Below are 20,804 nucleotides of genomic sequence, written 5' to 3' on the forward strand. Positions count from 1 at the left end.
GTGAACATGCTGTTAGATAATTAACATTTTTCTTATTATGCAGGACTGGGTAGTGAATATGTAACCCAACTTTTTTCCCCCCTTTGGATAAGTTGCAACTTGAAAAAGCATATGATTAAAGCAAAGCATAATTTTCTGAGAAACTTTGTGATGTGTGCTATAAAGTTGGGATCTATTAGCCTGTAGTTCTGAGGTCACAGATCTGTAATCATAGACCTCCAGTAATAGGATCAGATAGGTTGTAGGTTAGACATTTTATTTTGCACAATTCTGGTCAACTTGAAACAAACTAGTATTGAAGGTTTGCTCTGCTGCCATTGCAACTGATGTGCCATATCTTACAATAGTATATGTGTAGAGAACACTTAAATAGGAATTCCGTAAACCATACAATGTAATGTTGAATTCAAAATGGCTGTTGACAATAATTATTAACATCATGACATTTTGAGTGCTCATATGCTTTTAGATGAAATGTTTTTATAACTGATTTGAACTGCTGATATTTTTAAGCTAAAATGAGATTTAACTATTTCCGGAAGAAGCTCAAACTAATGATGGAGTAGTATGGTCCAAAACTTCCTAGATATTACAAGTAGGCTTAATATTTGCCATGATATTATTGCCACAATAATTGAGAATATATTTGCAAACAAGAATTTTAGTTTCCTTTGTCTTTACCCTAGAGGATATTCAATTCCCAGGCAATTTTTTGTATTTAGAAAAGTGCCCTTTGTTTTGCCATTATGCAAAGCATTTAGAACAGACTGAATTTTAAATTGGTATTTAGTAAATATTGCTTAGAATCAATTAAATCTGCACTTTTTTTGTTTCAAATCAGTTTATCAAGACTGAAAGACCTCACTGGTCAGACCCTGTTATTCTATTATTCTCTCTATTTCTCTCTCTCCCCCCCCTTCTTTTCCTCCCTCCTTCCCTCGCTTTCTCTATCCATCCCTCTCTCTCACTCCTTACTAAACTTAAATACATAGCTAAGCAAATCATCACGGTAATAACTCTCCACCATGGCCATCAGTTCAGCCATTGATATCATCAGTTGCCTCCATGATGATGGTGATGATTAGAATTGTCCTCACTTATACTTTTGGAAAGCGAAGAGCAGGATGTTAAGTAGCTATACAAACATAAATTGTAACTCTACGGCATATATCATACAGGGTGATGCTTATTTATTTCTTTTTCTCAGAAAATTGTTTTATAATTATCATCATTATTATTTCCATCCTCTTCTTCCTCTTTATAACTTATTGAGTGTCTTCCCTAAACCTGATTCTCTGCAGAATTATTTGTACGTTAATTATCTTATGCTAAATCTAGCCTCTGTCATCTCAATTAACTACATTTCTCACTCAGAGTCCTTTAGCTTTACTAACCTTTCAAATCTTCAAGTGCACAAAGCCCTTCACTTAACCTTGTTGTTGCTGTACACCCTCACTATGCGTTAGTCTTCTCTTTTGTGTGACCCTACTCTTCCTTTGATAAGCCTCACTCATACTTCATGTCTGGCCTTTAAGTTTATATAATTACAAAGACATTTTCTACACCTATTGAAAAACTTAAGATACCCTGTACTTCTCTTTACAATTACTCATATAATCATTGAATTAATCTCCTTCTTTTTTCCTACAGGAATGTAGCTCCATGAGAGTAGAGACTCTAACTTCTGTACTTATTTATCTTTTGTGTCCAGATAGTACAAAGCATACAGTTTAAGAATCACTTTAAACCAAATAAACTACCTCAGTTAATCACTTCATTTAATTTTACCAAAAACCTTATTTGGTAAGTATTATGTCTAGTTAACAGTTGAGGAAGTAGACAGTTAGGCAGGTACATAAATTGTTTATAGCCTACTTTATAAGCAGTAAGGCCAGGATTCTAACATTATTTTGGGGGCTCCCAATTCCAAGATCTTTAGCCTTAGATACGGTCACTAAATCTTGGCTAGGGCATTTATTTAGCATATAATGAGAATCAGACACTATGATAAACAGTGGGAATTGAAAGATATCTAAGACTGCATCCTTGCCTTCAAATAGTACAGAGTCTAATGGATAAAATGAGAAAGCCTAAACATTTCCTTGTAGAGAAATAATCCAAATTTTGATTGAAATTTCAAAGTTATTTTCTCTTCATCTTCAGAGGATCTCTGGATCCATCAAAAACAAGAAATATTATTTTACCCCAAAGCAACAAAATATACATTCTTCACAAGTGCATGTGGAACATTTTCCGGGATAGACCACATATTAGGACACAAAACAAGTCTCAATAAATTTAAGATTGAAATCATCAACCATCATCTCCGATCACAATAGTATGAAACTAAAAATCAACTACAAAAAAAAAAAAAAAATAAACAAACACATGGAGGCCAAATAATGCTACTAAATAATGAATAGGTAATCAATGAGAGCAAGAAAGAAATTAAAAAAAAAACACATCTAGAGACAAATAAAAGTGAAAACACAATGATTCAAAATCTATGGGACACAGCGAAAACAGTCCTAAGAGCGAAATTCATAGCAGTACAGACTTACCTCAAGAAACCAGAAAAAGCTCAAATAAACAATCTAACCTTACAGTTAAAAGAACTAGAAAAAGAACAGCAAACAAAGCTCAAAGTGAATAGAAGGAAGGAAATAATAAAGATCAGAGCGTACATAAATGAAATAGAGTCTAGGAAAACAATACAAAAGATCAATGAAACCAAGAGCTGGTGCTTTGAAAGGATAAAAAAACATTGACAGATCCTTAACCAGACTCATCAAGGAAAAAATAGAATTCAAATAAATAAAATAAAAAATGAAAGAGGAGAAATAACTACGACTGCTCAGAAATACAAAGGGTCATGAGAAAATACTATGAGCAATTATATGCCAATGAATTGGACTATCTGGAATAAATGGATGCCTTCCCAGAAACATCAATCTCCCAGCACTGAGTCAAGAAGAAACAGAATGTCTGAACTGAGTGATTACCACCAATGAAATCGGATCAGTAATTAAAAACCTCTTAACACAAAAGTCCCGGACCAAATGGATTCATAGGTAAATGTTACCAAACATTCAAAGAATTATCACCTATTCTTCTCAGACTTTTCCAAAAAATTCAAGAAGAGGAAATGCTCCCTAACTTCTTTTATGAGGCCGCCATTACCTTGATTCCAAAAACAGAAAAAGATGTCACAAAAAAAAAGAAAAGTAAACTATAGTCCAATATCTCTTATGAGCATTGATGCAAAAAGCCTCAATAAATACTAGCAGACCGAATTCAGCAATACATTTAAAATATCATACACTATGATCAAGTTGGATTTATTCCTGGGATGCAAGGTTGGTACAATATCTGAAAATAAATTAATGTGATACACAACTTCAACAAATTGAAAGATAAAAACTATGCGTTCATATCAATAGATGCAGAAAAAACATTCGACAAAATCCAGTATCCATTTATGACAAAAACTCTCAGCAAAGTGGGAATAGAGGGGACATACCTCAACATAATAAAAGCCATATATGACAAACCTTACAGCTAACATCATATTCAAAGAGGAAAGGCTAAAAGCATTTTCCTTAAGATCAGGAACAAGACAAGGATGCCCACTTTCACCACTCCTCTTCAACATTGTATTGGAAGTCTTAGCCACAGCAATAAGATAAAGAAGAAAAATAAAAGGCATCCACATTGGAAAGGAAGAAGAAAAACTCTCATTATTTGCAGATGACATATACTATATAGAGAGAACTCTAAAGATTCTACCAAAAAACTGTTAGAACTAATCAATGAATTTAGTAAAGTAGCAGGATACAAAATTAATTTTCAGAAGTCAGTGGGATTTTTATACACCAATGATGAACTTCCAGAAAGAAAAATTAATTAAGAAAGCAATCCCACTTACAATTGCATCAAAAGCAATAAAATGCCAGGGAATCAAATTAACCAAGGAGGTAAAAGACCTTTTCTCAGAAAATTATGTCATTGAAAAAAAGAAATTGAAGAAGATACAAATAAATGGAAGCACATACTGTGCTCATGGTTAAGAATTGACATCGTTAAAATGACCATACTACCCAAAGCAATCCATAGATTCAATGCAATCCCTAACACAACACCAAAAGCATTTTTCAGAGTTCTAGAACAAATAATCCTAAAATTTATATGAAACCATAAAAGACACTGAATAGCCACAACAATCTTGAGAAAGAAGAACGAAGTTGGAGGTATCACACTACCTGATATCAAACTATACTCTAAACCTACAGTAATCTAAACAGCATGGAACTGGCATAAAAACAGATACATTGATCAGTGAAACATAATAAAGAGCCCAGAAATAAATCCATGCCTATACGCTCACTTAATATATAATAAAGGAGGCAAGAATATACAACGGGATAAAGACCATCTCTTCAATAAATGGTGCTGGGAAAATTGGACAGATATATGCAAAAAAGAAAGAAAAACTGGACCACTTTCTTATACCATATACAAAAACAGACTCAAATGAATTAAAGACTTAAATGTAAAACCAGAAACCATAAAGCTTCTAAAAGAAAACATAAGCAGTAAACTCTGTGATATTGCTAACAGTATATTTGGATATATCATCTTCGGCAAGGGAAACAAAAGAAAAAATAAACAAATGAGACTACATCAAACTAAAAAGTTTTTGTACAGCAAAGGAAACCATCAACAAATGAAAAGACAACTGACTAAATGGGAAAAGATATTCACTTCTGATACATCTGATAAGAGGTTAATAGTCAAAATATATAAAGAATTCATACAATTCAACAACTAAATAACAAACATTCCAATTAAAAAACAGGCAGAAGACCTAAATAGATATTTCTCCAAAGAGGAAATACAGATGGCCAATACACACATGAAAAGATGTTCAAGGTCATTAATCATCAGAGAAATGCAAATTAAAACCACAATGAGATATCACCTCACACCTGTCAGAATGGCTCATCAATAAATCAAAGAACAAGTATTGGCTAGGATGCAGAGAAAAGGGAACTCTCATACATTGATGGTGGAAATGCAAATTGGTACAGTCACTATGGAAAACAGTCTGGAGGTTTCTCAAAAAATTAAAAATGAATATACCTTTTGACCCAGCAATTGCACTTCTGGGTATTTTTCCAAAGAAAATCAAAACAATAATTTGTAAAGATCTATGCACCCTATGTTCATGGCAGCACAATTTACAATAGCCAGAATATGGAAGCAACCTAAATGTTTGTCAACAGATGATTTGATAAAGAAGTTATGGTTCATATATACAATGGAATAGTACTCAACCATTAAAAGAAATGAAATCCTACCATTTTCAATGACATAGATGGACCTAGAGGCTATTGTGCTAAGTGAAATAAGTCAGACAAAGAAATAGAAATACCTTATGATTTCATTTCTATGAGGAATCTAAGGAACAAAAAGAACAAACCATTCAAGAACAGACTCACAAATATAGAGGACAATCTGGTGATGGCGAGAGGGGAAGAGGGTTAGGGGGCTGGGAGAATGGGGTGAAGGGTTAAGGAAGTATAAATTCGTAGTTGATAGATGGTCATGGGGATTGGGAGCACAGCATGGGTAGTGTGGTTAGCATTAATTAATGGCTAGGTAGGGAGCCAGAGGAGAGAAAGAGAAATTAGGGGAATTGTTTTATAAAGTATGTAAATATCTAACCAGTGTTGTGAATACTTGAAACTAAAAAATAAAATTAAGAAAAACTAAGAAATATTATCAGTTTTGATCTTAAATGAGAAAAATGAGAGATATATGAAAAATAGAATTTTAATTATAACATAAATTAAGAAACAGATACCTTCCACTTTCATAATGATGATCAGAGATAACATTTTTTCTTTTTTTTTTTAGGCCAGGCAACCCTTGGTTGACCTCACAGATTGCAAGGACCTTGTCAGTTTACAATCCCTTATTATTATTTTTTTAAATTTTTTACACCTAGAGCAACTGCTCTTCCTAGGTGGTCTCCCATCCAAGTACTAACCAGGCCTGACCCTGCTTAGCTTCTCAGATCAGATGGGCTCAGGATTGTTCAGGGTAGCATGGCCATAGACCAGAGATAACCTTTTACTGAGAGGATGCAGCATTGATCATATGCATTTATATCCCCCTGGGCCATGACAGAATTTGTCAGCTGAAGACTACTAAATCAATTTATAATTAGATTCTACAATTTAGGAGTGATTGTAAAATACAAAACAGAAATGACTCTTTACCACTTTAAAATCTCTCACTAACAATAATGATAATTAAAGATATTAAAAGATTGCTAATATTTTTCCTCAATCTACATTGTCTTTATATTTTAAAATGTTTTATTTCTTTCAAAAACAAGAAGTGAGCCACAGAAACGTTAAGTATCATGAATAAGCTTTGGAACTCACAGTTAACGTCTGAGCTTAGTCTAACATTTAGAACTCCCAATTTACAGCCTGCTTCCTCTCAACATTACAACTAAATTCCAGAAAGATCTAGACACTGTTTTTGTTGTTGTTGTTGTTGCAAATATTACTTAATAATCCTTTTTTAACATTAAAAAGTAAGGCAAAAAGTGAAATACCCTCTTCACTTAACATTATAGATTTTACTTCCTTTCACAAAGGTTAGATTTATTTTCTTGTGCATTTCTAACATTTTCTTGTAAAAACACCCTTCTTTACAATGCATTTATAGAAATATACTTACAGAAATGTATAGTTTGGAGTTTTGTGTGTGTGTGAGTGTTTGTGAATCTATATGTGTTGTTATATAAATGTTTTTGAAAATGGTTTTACATGGTTTTTTCTTTCTTTTCTTTTTTTTTTTCAGTTTAAATTATCTCGTGGAGAAATTCCAAAGATAGATAGGTGGATAAATAGATAGAATATATAAATACATATATTTCAGACCTATGACTATTATCTTGCATTACAAACAACAGTTTATTAAATCATTATTTTATTCATGGAATTTAGAATATGTCCTTTTTATGTATAAATAATAAGAACAGCGAACATCTTTGGACCTGCCTAAAGTATTAATATACCTCTATCAGAAATCTGCAAGCAGAATTGATGAGTAAAAGGGAATACACTTTTAAAATGTTTATAGATATTTAAAAATTGGTTTCCAAGTATACATGAACATTTATTTGTGTCTATATTTGGCAGCATTAGATATTTTCACTCTTTCAGATAGTTTGTTGCTTTAATTTGCATTCTTCATGTTACTTATTAGCCATTTGAATTTATCTTTTTATAAATGTCTTGTTCATATACATTTTTATATTTTTATTAAATCAGTTGTCTTTGTTCTATTGAATTTTAAGTTTTTTAAATCTATTCCAGATATGTTATATGTGTGCATGAGAGAAAGAGATTAATACATGTATGAGAGAGAGAGAGAGAAATTTTGCAAATCTTTCATTGTGTACATTTGGTTGGTTAACCTTGGTGCCACATCACTCAGTGGAAGGCTGTTAAATTTTACATCCACACATGGATCAATGTATAACTCAGCTAGATGATCAAATCAAAAGCCAAGGACATATTTGGTTTGTGTGTTCAAAGTAGCTTAATATTGTGATTCTTTTACTAGAGGTCAGTGGTAAAGAGTATGGGCTTTAGTGTTATCCATGGTTTTGAATTCTGCATTAGCTTTGTGATCTTGGAAGCATAATCACATAACTTCTCTGCACCTGTACTTTCATCTATAAAAGTAAATATTGGCATAATTAATTTAGTTATCCATTGTCGTAATTCATTCATTAAGGGATATAATTTGTATAATATATCAGGTATATAGAAAACTTCAGTTGGTATTGATAATGGTTATTATAGATCACTTGGGAAGTTATAAAAAATCTTTAGTGTCTTTCTCCTCTTTAATTCCTATCCACCTGCCGCCCTTGATATTGATTCCTGTCTAACCATCTTCTTGTCTTAGTTTAGACATCCCTTCTTCAAGAGGTTCTACCCATGTCCTTCAGACCATCTCTCATACCAGTATCTCAGTGCCTGTACATCTCATTTCACTGAATATAACACATTACACATTTTCATTCGATACCTGAATTTTCTCCTATTCCCGTAGACTTTAAATTCTGTGATGACAGGGACTTTGGATTTTTTTTTTTAGGTTCTATATCCCTCATCATATTAGCATGCTTCATGATTTTTTCTAAATTTAAGAAAAAGTAATATATGCATGGATAAATTTCCAGGATGCCTAAATGTGTATATCTAAATGGGTGAATGAATGATGGTTGTGTGGTTGGGAGTATGGATAAATAGATAGGTAAACAACCTATGACATAGTGAAGGATGTTGGTAATGTCAGTTATAGTGATGTCAAGTAGAAAATATATTTTTGAATTGACTTTAGAAATCATTTAAATTATACCAAAAGTCATGCCTTCACAAAGTGCTAACTTCAACTACCTCAATGAGTGAAAATCCAAGTGAGTTGGGAATACAGTGAAGTTTACTTGTTATGTGGCAGAGAGAGTCTAGAGACTAAATAATACTTTACAATTTGCCTAAATTTCTTTCCAACACATTAACACTTTCATAAATACAAGTCCATTCTACCTGCTATTTTTACTTAGCATAAGGTTAAAATATGAGATTTTTTTACTTCATATATTATATATTTTATTACTCTATATTACAAACTAATAGATTCTTTGGAGGTGATTCATTATGCAATTTAATCCGATAGTGAAAATTCTAATACAATGCAGAACAAACTACAAATTTGCAATACATTTTAAGTAATATATCTGGCTTAATGTGTGTGCTGATTTACCTAGCACACCAAAATGAAGTTTGCCAGGCCTTTATTTGATTGTTAGAAAAACTGTGGATAATCCATAGTGTTCAGCATATTTTCAGATATTAAACTATTGTTCAGCTTGATTTGACACCATTGAGATTTAACAGTGGGCCATATCTGCATCAGAGTAGCTCAGTAGATACAAGAGTGAGTGATGAGAAATGTTGTATACTAGAGCTGTGGAACTGACCCCTATTTTCTAAATTTAAGAAGACTGAAAGGAATTTTTTTTTCCCCAAACTGACCTTTCCCAGATTAATTACTCACATCTAATCTTGATTACATTTCATCTGTCATTCTCAAGTATTAATCCCCTGTAAAACATGCTTGAATGCATATGAACTTGTCAGCTTTTTTGTAGAATTAATTATTGGTGATTGGATGTATGAATTTCAACAATTTAGAAATGTTTACTTATGTAAATATAATACATTTAATATGTTTTTAAGGAGACAGTGTTTATGCTTGTCTTAAGAGGAGCTTCTAAATTATATATGTGTGTGCGTGTATCTACAGGAAGACACATGCATATAAATGTGTATGTGCATCATATGTGATATGTACTGCAGATATAAAGGACTAAACCTGAAAAAAAAAAAGGATGAAAACCACTTGCCTCAACCAAAGTGCTACAAGACAGATTTTATATTATTTATTTGTAAGGGTAAGCCAGGTTTAAATTAAATGTCAAACATAATTTTGTATTCAAAATTTGAAATACATGATTGTCCTTCGAGAAAATCTTAGAACATATGTCTTCTTGGCAAATTTGTATTTGCATAATAGTGAGCTATAAGGTTATAGATCACTTTGTGGCAAAGTGCCAACCCATAAACTGCTTGGTAAATTTACTAAAAACTTCAATCTGAAATACATTTATCTCAGTTAAGAGTTTGAATCCTCTATAAAAAAAGAAATGCACTGAAGTATCTTAGTTCTTAAAAAAAAGGAGAACAAATTCTAAATTCTGTTTATTTCTACATTTCTTCCTTTAACTGATGCAAACATAAATGCAAAATGAATGTTGGCATATTTGTTTAGCATCCCTGAACATATTAAACTGCTTTAGAAGTTCTTCTGTAATCAAGCTTGAAAAATAGAAACTAGCATTCACATCCCTGGATAGATTAAATTGTCTCAAAAGTTTCTCATTAATCAGACAAGAAAAATATATTATAAAAGTAGCAGCAATTCCTTTGAAAAGTATTTGAAATTTTCCTTCCACCAAACTTTTTTGCAATTTCACCATCTAATGCTATTTTTTGTCACACACATACAAAACAATAAGTTCTCTGTAGATGAGTTGCTAACTAGGGATGTATATTGACCCACCTGATTGTACCCGATTGTAGAGCTATTAATTACTTATAATGCATCTTTGGGCAAATAAAGTAGAAATAAAATTTTTAAAAAATTAATTGAAATTTATTTCAGGTGAATTGGAAGTATTTGAGTATTATTCTTGATAATAATTCTGTAAGTTTAACAGTGTTATATCCATTTTAGAGATAAGAAAATTAAACTTCAAAGATATTAATTGACTCGTCTCATATATTATAGCAATTAAGTAGTAGAATCAACATTCAGTATTAGACCGATCTCACCCCAAAGTTCCTGTTTTTCACATTTTTGGCTATCTCTCAGACACTAAGATTTCTCTTGTGTAAAATGAAGGGATTGGGTTATATTAGTACCCCATCTCTTATTCAGATCTCCCTTGCCAAATAGGCTTTGGAACTTGGGATAAGGAACAATTCATTAGTTATAGAAATGGATGTTATTCCAACAGTGTAAGTTGTTGACCTTATTTCCATCACTCAGCCAATGAGTATCAATGACTCAGACTTTGCTAGGCACCATGCAGGCATTAAAGACATATGCACCGCTAGTTTTTATTTCATTTGATAAACTTACCCATAGATTTGAAGGTAGTTAACAATGAATCACCTAAGGAAAAATTCACATTCAAATTTGTTTATTTAACATCTCTCTAACAGAAATGGATAAAGCAAAGTGACAAAAACTTAGTAAAGATAAACGACCAAATTAATATTGTCAACAAACTTGAACTAATGACATTTATAGATGAGTCCAATCAGTATCAATGAAATATACATTTTTTTCTGATACACTTTATATTTTCCATGAAATAGATCAAATTGTGTGCTATGCAACATGCTTCAATAATTTTTATAGGCTTTCATCCGAAGTATGTCCCCTGATCAAAATTGTATTGTATTAAAAATCAAAATAGGAACAATATTGGGAAAATTCTTCAAAATTTAGAAGTTAAACTACACATTTCTAACTTTTCTAAATTACTGTTGGGTCACTGAAAATCAGAAATAAATTAGATCATATGAATTAAAAATATATCAAAATTTGTGGAATGCAGCAAAAGCAGTGTTTAGAGAAAAATGTATTGCTTTAAGTGATATTAGAAAAGAAGAAAGGATAACATTCATGATCTAAAATTCCACTTTAAATAGCCAGAAAAAAATATTAGGAACTGACCATACCAAGTGTTGGAGATGTTAAAGAAAAAGATTGGTGGAAGTTTTTTATTTTATTACTTATATTTTAAGCAGAGTCCATCCTCTTTACACCAGTAGCTGCCAGGCACTCACGAACTTCTGTGTCTGGCCATTGAAGCTAAGCAGGAGTGAAAGAAAGAAACCCTCCAGGGGGTCCTCCCTGGTGATTGGCTGGAAATGAGAAAGCCCAAAGGGGGCCAACCCCAGCCTGCCAGTGCTGGTGGGTCGGGAAATTTTCATTCCCAAACCCCCAGGAGGGTGATATGGTGATGCCAGGCCTCCACTCAGTCCTCCACAAAGTCTGGTGGAAATTTTAAATGATACAACAGTGAAAATGCAATATGGTACAACCTCTTTGGAAAGCTTTTCCTTTTCTCATTAATCTAAATACGTGCTCATCATTTAACCCAGCCATTCTACCTCTTATTCACCCAAAATAAATGAAGACATATCAACATGAATTGTGCATGAATGCATAACTTGTATATGAATATGTAATAGAACATGTATTCATAGTAGCCCAAGACTGGAAAAAATTACAGTATAATGGAAAAATAAATTTTGTATTATTTCAGTGGAAATACCAATACAGTGGTGATACCTAATCAATTCTTAGAATGCATAAAAATATGAATGATTTTGCAAACATACTATTGAGTGAAAGAAGATATATACTTCTTGTAAAAAGTATATAATTACACTTGTATAGAGTCCAAACCATCTGTAATATAAGAAGTCAAAATGGTGGTTAGCCTTTAAGAAAGCAGTTAGTAAAGGGACGTGAACACACTTCTGGAATTCTAGTGATATTATTGTTCTTGATTTGGGTGCTGGTTAGAGGACTTTATTTTGTAAAAATTCATTGCGCTATAAACTTATGATTTGTGTGTGATTTCTATATATGTGTTATATTTTAAATTATACTAAAAAGTTATAGGATTTCATAAAGGGTCATAACCTGAGGTGAAACTGGGCTTTAGTTTAGCTTTTCAAAGTTGGTTATAACCACATTATCTCATAATACAATGCTTGGATACTTGTAGCCATACAATGAATTTCATTCATTGTTGTTTCAATAATGAAATTCTGAGTGAGTGGGTGACTATTATACATAAAACCAAGTTTAATATTTATGATTATTTTTCACAAAAATAAAAATTTAATGGGAATAACATCACTCTAGGATGATCAGAGCAATATTTTTTTAATGTATTAAATTCTAATATGTTAGGATATATAATCAAACATGTAGAGATTTATTTTGCACAACTACTCTTCGGTTAATTATTTTTCAACATAGCGGCTCTTGAGAAGTTAAATCATTTATTGAGAAGGGCTTCTTTTTCCAGTGTAATGAATCTTTCATCCTAAAACATACTAAATACACTATAAGAAGTAATATTTTCACATGACAATTTCAGGCAATGAAACACTCATCAATTTTCATGACATGATGGTTTATATTCAGAGCGTGTCATATGGAACAAAATTGAATTGGGCTCCATTCAATATTCAGCAATTCCAGTGTGCTTTTCTTTATATATGATAGGTGAGAAGGATGTAGAGGTAGGATCATCTATAAATATTTGCTTGTTCTCCATATGTGTTATTTCTACTTGTCTTGAAGTGCCCTTATGTTTGTCCTTAACTTGGCTCCAAAAGTGCTTTAACTTTGTATATAAGTATAGGTTGAGTGCAAGATAACTGTAAGTCTGTAAAGTCAGTAAAATTTGTGGAAAAAATGTATCAGAACAAGTGAATTTGCTTTCCAAATAATGACTCCCTTACATACATTCTCTGCTAGTCTCCGGACACTGTATTACATGTCCTGCTTCTGCAGGTATAAGATGTATTCATTATATTACATGTTATATACTAACTACTGTGTTTTATTTTCAACTTGTTACTTATCACTTGTATAAACTTATTGTTAATTAATGTAATTTTCTGCCTATAAAAATTGTGTATCTTGGGTTAGGTTGGACTATATCATTTTTTTCTCATCGAATGAAAATACTTTTTTCATGTCATGACTTTTTCACTTAGCAGCAGGGTTTCTAGAAATAGATTGAAGTGAAATAAGCAAGGGCTGAGTATGCATGATCTTCTAAGAAGATCAGTAGCTTTAATTACAAACAAAATTCTTAAGGAGTTATCTCTACAGACAAAATACTTTTTTCTTAATGGGAGTATCCACTATCACAAACTGGTGGTTCTTCTTGCTTCTTACATTTGTTCATAAATCCCCTTCAGGTTCCCAAATTCAACATGTTCAAAAACAAACTCATGTACCATTCTCAAAAAGCAAAGTCTCCCTCTTTGGGATTTTCTACCTTATTTGATGATCTCAAATTCATTTAGCATCTTAAAAATAGTGATCAATCCTCATCTTCTCCTCTGTAAAATGCTTTCTTCAAAGTGTTTTGTTTGTTTGGTTTTCATTTTTAATGTCCACCAGCATTTCAGACAACATTGTGAATGAGCCTGGCTCACTTCTGATTTGTGAATGCACATTTAATATGCACATACTCAACAGCCAACTTTTACCTATGCTAATAGTGTTTCCTGTTCTCTAAGAAGTTACAATCTAGTGAGGTAGAGTGGTCCTTGCTTTCTTCTTCTCAGCATATTACTTTTTTTCTTTCATTAGCATGCTCATCAGCAGAGAAATTAGAATTATCGATCCTTCATCATTATTAAAAACCTCTTGGGCATGTGTCCAGGAAAAGCCAGCATTTTGATTAAGTATTCATTTATTACAAAACAATGGAATGCGTTTTGCTCATCGAGTTCTCTGTTACCAGTGGGAGGATACAGTGACGAATAAAATGTAGGATCTGCCCTCAAGGAATCAGTTATCCATCATTAAACAAATGATTAAATAAAATTTGAGAGAGCACATTACTCTGTGGGAATATTTTGGAGAAACCTCGAAATTTGTCTTTGATGGGACAGAGAAGGCAACTCTGGAGGAGATGAATTTTAAGCTACAGATTCTTTTGAGTTATCTAATGGAAAATTGAGGGAAATAAGGCTCACTTGAAAAAAAAACGTGGAAAGAACTAAATGCAAAAAGAGAGGACTGTTCTGTTTCTCTTCTCTCCTTTATCTAGTATTATAGATGCTGTTTATTAATTACCCAACATTCAACACCTGCTCATCCTCCTTTTCTAATAGTAACTGGATTTTCCTTTGACCAGTGAACTCCTTCCTGAAAACAATCCAGTGGAAGGTGACTCCACCTCAAGCTTCTGAGTTTGGAATTTATACATTTAAGCCAATTAGCACTTTCCAAACATCTATCTTGTGAGCTAAACCTTCCAATCACAGCGAACGTCATTTAGAATCTCCTTATGGAGGGGGTGATGGGTAAATGTGGAATTACTATAATGATTTTTCTACCATTGCAAGAAATCAGCCATGGAATGAAGCTAACACTGATAGGCAGAAGGGAAAACAGAAACAAATTAATTCTAGCCTCTTGATCAAATGAAATTTAAAGACAAGCTTACCTTTAAACTTCCAGTCGTGTGAGCCAATAAATGCATTCCTATATTATGTGTTGCATGTTGAGTTTTCTGGGAAGCAAACTTTTAAATGGAGATTAACCTGAAAGAAATTTATTAGGGAATACTCTTGGAAATTCACCTGTGTAAGGAAGGAGGGAAACAGGATGAGGCAGAGGAAGAAATTAGGCTATAATGCTAATTGTTGACTGCTCTGAACCAGGGCTATTCCTCCAGAGCAGTCCTGAGTTAGGGAAAGGGGCAGAGTATTTATAACTCTGAGCTAAGTGATGTGGAGGCCCTGGAAGGTGGTGTGACCTTGAGCACAGCAGCTCTGTCAGGCAGGAAATCTCCCCTTCCCAAAGCATCCTTAGCAATGGAGAAACAAAGTCCTTCTGTCTGGATGGTATAGCAGAGTTACTGCTACATTGTTGAAGCCAGTTTGTGTTTGGCTTTCTTTTAGTAGCTGCAAAACAAAGGCATCCCACTGATACCAGGAAACACTGTAATTGGAGGAAAGGCCAAATATATATATGTCCTTGGACGAGTTAAGTAACCTCCCTGAATTTCCTTTTTTATTATATGTAAGAATTTTTTTTCAGATTAAATAATAAATTACTCAGCACATCCTTCGCCATCAGTATGAGCCCTCTTTGTATTTCCTTTCTCTCGCTCTCTGTGTGTGTGTGTGTGTGTGTGTGTGTTTGTGTTTCTGTGAAGAGAGAGAGAGAGAGAAGAGAAGAAAGGAGCAGAGCAAGAACTAAAGAGAAGAAGGAGAATGAGAAGGAGAGGGAGAGGGAGGGGGAGGGGGTGTAAAGGGAAGAGGAAGAGCAGAGTAAGAGAAGAGAAGAGGAGAGATGATCGAGTTCAATGGCTAAAAGCATAAATAAAGAGCCACATGACCTGGGGCCAAATCACATCTCTACAGACTTACTTGTCACCTTAGGTGTGATTCGTATCCTCCCTGTAATTCAATTTTTTCATCTTTAAAATAGGAATAGTATCAAAACTCAGATTTTAAAGCTATTAATTAGATAATACATGTAAAGTGTAGTACCTAAAATATAGTAAGTTCTTTATAAGCATCAATTATTTTTGTTACACATGAAATATTTTTTATAATGCATTTGCCTCATCTACCCTGTTTCAATAAAATTCTAAAATGATAGGCAATTACCTAATAGTCATGTTTTAAGCTTTATGCTGTAAGTGTGTCTAAGAGATTCTAGTTAATCACACAATAAAACATGAAATAAAATATATACACTCAACTCCAGTAATTTTTGGTAGAAGTTGCAAAGTTTAACATGGAAACTGAATCACTTACACCTGTGAATCTGAAGCGATGAAGAATAAGGAGGATGGGGAAAGAAACTGAGAATTTCTACTATTTTAAGTGTGAATTTCTAGATTTGCCATTGCAAATTGTTGATCAGATTCTTTAATGGCACTTGAAATATCAATTTTTGAATATATTACTAAAATATTCACTGCATTGACAGGCAGGGGAGAGAAATAAGAATAATTTACATGGAGGCAACATTTATTCTTAAAATAAGCCACAAAGCAAATTCTGCACATTTATTAATACTCTTGACAGTACTAATTTAAAGTTTGCACTTTATCAAAAACTTAGCAAAGAATGATATATGTATTTGCAAATAGTGATATGCATATGTTCATATAAATCACATTGCTAACATAATGATTTAAAATTGACATTGTACTTACTACTAACAGAAAATTGGCCTTATTGTTAGGTTAATGATAATATATATTTTTGTTGATGACTGAAGATGATGTTTCTGAAACTTGTTTGTTTAAAGGATTTGAAATATAATAATTGAGTTTGTTTCTGTCTTAGTTCTTATTTTAAAGATTAAAATTTCCCCTAAAAAAAAAAAACCTACTATTATTTTATCATTTGGATCTGTATGGAATTGTCTCTTATGCGTCTTAATTTAAAAAAAAATGATTTAAATTTGACTTTGGTATAAAGTATAATTGTCAAAAGGAGATGCTGCAGAAAGTTCTTTGAACAAGATTAATGCAATTCTGTATTTATTATTCCTGCCTTAAGCAGAAAATTCAGAACTCCATGATGACATGTACTATATCAGAACACACTTTTTAATACATCTATTTTGAGTTATTTCAAAGTTTCTAAGCATGAATATGAAAGTAGGAATCTGATTCTAAATTAAAGTCTCAGAAGTAAGAATCCAAACCATTTGCTTAAAAGGCTAAGTTCAGAAGAGGTATGGATAAACTTGGATTTGGCTCAGAATAGCCTTGAGGTTTCTAATACAAATGATGTTTAATTAAGAATTAACTGACAGTCCAATAAAATGCACTCTATTTTCCAGTTTCCATTCCTCTTTTAAAACTTTCTTTGGGTAATTATCTTGCCTGTTATCTCCTTTCTTGGGGGTAGATTTTAATTTGTTTTTCTCTTGTCTGCTGTATTAGATAAGATTCTTTTGGTTACAAGTAACATAATCAAATTAGCTGGTGATAAAATTAAAAAAACCAAAAAACAAAAAAGTAGAATTTACTAGATAAATGCAGACCATCTCAATCAAAGGTGAAGAAGGATAGTTTTTTTGTTCTTTTTTTGTTTCTTTTTCCCCTCTAGAAAGGAATAAATAAAGACCAGGAGTGGCAGAAAGGTGTCTCTGTCTGTCTGGTGCTTTATGCTCTTCTCTCGCTACCTCTCTGTGGACATGTGCTGACTTCCGTCTCTGCACACTGGCTTTCTCTGCTTTGGTGCCCTAGTTTTTAGGGAAACATACAGGTCCATCACTGCATAGAATCCCTTAATTCTAATCGTAAATACTAGGCAGAGAGACTCTGAACGGTCCGTTTTGGATGAGGCGATCACCTTCAGTACCACGGCCTGTGGCTGAGGCTGGTAAGGAAGAGTGCTGCTATTCATTCAACAGGAGCCGTAGGGTCAGAATTAAAGGAGGAGACTCGGGGGCAATGGATGTGGGTAACAGGAAGCAGGACAAGGGTGTAGGTAATAAACAATTCCAGGTAAGGGAGACATAGACCCAGCAGATACACACAAATATTGTGTAGATTCACACGGATGGTGTTCATTTACCTGCATAGTTCAATTCTAAGAATTCCTTGAATCAAAAAATATGCACTTATAATGAAAAGTTACCCACATATGTACACGTCATTCACATTGATAATCCTTAAAGGGTTTTAATATTATGTATTTTATTATAACATAATTTGATTCTATAGAATTTAAAAGTTCTGAAACCTGTTAATGTAAATACCATAAACTTCAAATATTTCTGAAATATTTAAGAAAAGATAGCCTTAAGTTCACTGGACACAAAATATAATTGACGGAATAAAAAATAATGGAAATGATATACTGAATATTACATAGAGTAGGTAAAAAGTTTATTTTTATATGGCTTTTAGTGGTGCTCTAATTTTCTTTTTTAAGTTGAATATGGAGGAGCTGGCATGGATCACCCATGATTCACTCGAATGAAATTTTCTCTTTTTCCTTACTGGAAGGAGAGCAAAAATCCAACCTGGATTTATTCAGCTCTCTCCTCACCTCCTGAGACAATCAAAAAGCTTCCAGGATCTCAACAACAGGCAGAATGTTGCCAAATGAAAATGTCCACAGGATCCTACTTTCTCATTTTACCTGCCAGCCTTGAGGAGGCAGCCCCCATGCAAACCTCCCATTGCCTGCCCTGTGAGTTTCTCGTTTGAAGGGAGTTGTGGGTCAAAGGTGAATCCAGCCATCAGTGATAACAAAGATATCATAATAGTCTTCAGATGATTGAATTTAAACTTATTTTGCAAATTATGTCAGCTCCCCTAACTAAATTTAAATTTTGAATCAAGAAACAAAATAAGTGTTATTTTTCTTTTCCCTTTTTAACATTAAGTGGCCAGAACCAAATGTACCTTGATGGCTTCATCTTAAAATGCCATTAAAAAGCAACAGACTTCTAGTTCAGTAGTTGTCCAATGATGAGAGATACTTCTCAAAAATGAAATCTAAGTCTAGTGACAGGAAAGAATATGATTGTGTAGGGTACTTACTTTTTTCTTTTCCTGACACCTGCAAATAATTCTGAATAACATTTTTTAAATCTAATTTGAATGAAGTGTTTTATCCTTTTTTTTTAAATAAACACATTTAGTACCTGAAAATATTATCTTGGCCTCTGGCTGACACAGTTCCCTCAGCTCGACTGATAATTTAAGAGTGTGGAATAATTCTGTGTATGATGTGTACATCATCTAAACTATAACTATACATCAGCAAGTGAAGGAAATTCAAGTAAGCGTTTGGCTGTTGTGAAAAATTGTTATACCATCCAGAAAATGCAAATCCCCGAAATGGAGTTCCATTTCTAACCTCGAACAACCACGTGATGGAATGTGAAAGCAAACCTATCTTGGCCAAATTCCTGTCTTCTTCACACCAACATCTTGATGAAAGAGATACTAAAGACAAAGCCAGACTTGCTTATATGTCATGCGTAAATCAGAAAAAAAGTGATAAAATTCTGGACAGTTTAATACATGAGAAAAGAAATTTATATAAAGCAATGTAAATCATATAAGATCACCAAGTTGGAAGGTCAAATTAACTTTAAAAAGAAACAGACACCATTCTTTGGTTTTACAAATAACAAAACTAAAAGGTAAAGGGGTCGGGGGAAAGACTCAGTATCATGTCGCTTGACCTTTGTCTACTGTTTTCTCCTCTGTTCCATGTTCTTTCAGTTAGTCTTGCTTTAATTAGATTTGGACAAAGTCAAAGCACTAGACCCATCTATGAGAAGAATTCTTTTAGTTGTCTTGAATTGTGTCTTTTTCATTTTCTTCCAAGTGGGAATCATAATACTCAAAGAAGTAGAATACTCTCTGTACACTAAGTAAAGGCTCCCAGTTAAAGTTATATTTTACTATAATGTTGCTTTTTAAAGTGAAGCCAGATTAACAGGATTTAGGAAAACAACAACAATAAAAACTTCCAGACTCTTTATCTCCAAAATATTGTGTAGTACTGGGGCTTTACTTTACTTGACTTATCATTTTCTTTAATGGCATTTAGTAGTATTAAAGTAGAACCCTAATGATCATGAATAAATAAACTCAACCACCCTTGAGCTGTGTAAAAAGGAAATGTGATAAACAGAATCACATTGTCTTTATGCTGTACTTTAAACTTTTCTTTTAGTGAAGCTTTCATGAAAACACTGGTTTAATGTTTTAGTTTCTATAGTATGTGTAACAATTAATGCAATAGCCGTTTATCTAATTTAAACAACCTAGCCTTGCAATACAATTACATTTCCTAGAACACTTTTCATTACTTTGTTTTTGTTTTTTTTTAGGTAATTTTTTTTTGAATAACTACATTATATTACTAAATCTGTGTTCATTTCTTTAAATTGAAAATTTAAATAAAAGCTGCTAATATGAAGGTGTGTGACTGTTCATTTGCAAGAATTATAAACCTATTGTTTAAAAAACAGGTGTATATTAGATTAGACTTTCAAATCCATTGCAGAAATCTTATATCCCAATTATTGATTTTTAAAAATTAATTAGCATTTTATTAACATCAGCAGCACTAGCTTTATTAGTTAAAAGATGCTTGAAAATTTATAAACCTTTGTTAACATTTATTTTTCTCACCAACTAGAGAAAAGCTATTGCAAAACTACCATGGCCTTTATTGGCATCTGATAAGGCAGACACACAGGTCGTCTCATTCTAATCGTGCCTGTTTTCAAATCAAGCCTTCTTCCAGATGTACTAAAGGAAAACAGTAATCAAACCGAAGCCTCACCATCTCTAATATATGCTACTCCACTTGGAGGGTTTTTTTTTTTTT

At 32.8% G+C, this 20,804-nt stretch overlaps 1 long non-coding RNA gene and 1 pseudogene across 1 annotated transcript in view; one reads left to right on the forward strand and one right to left on the reverse strand.

Moving 5' to 3' along the window:
- LOC120614528 (uncharacterized) overlaps positions 1–20,804 on the forward strand; it is a 537,687-nt gene that overhangs the window by 295,888 nt on the left and 220,995 nt on the right. The gene's annotated exons all lie outside the window — the stretch shown is intronic.
- Positions 6,001–6,119, reverse strand: LOC120616953 (uncharacterized; annotated as a pseudogene).

This window comes from Pteropus medius, unplaced genomic scaffold, assembly GCF_902729225.1.
Source record: "Pteropus medius unplaced genomic scaffold, Ma_sr-lr_union100, whole genome shotgun sequence".
Classification (NCBI taxonomy): Eukaryota; Metazoa; Chordata; class Mammalia; order Chiroptera; family Pteropodidae; genus Pteropus; species Pteropus medius.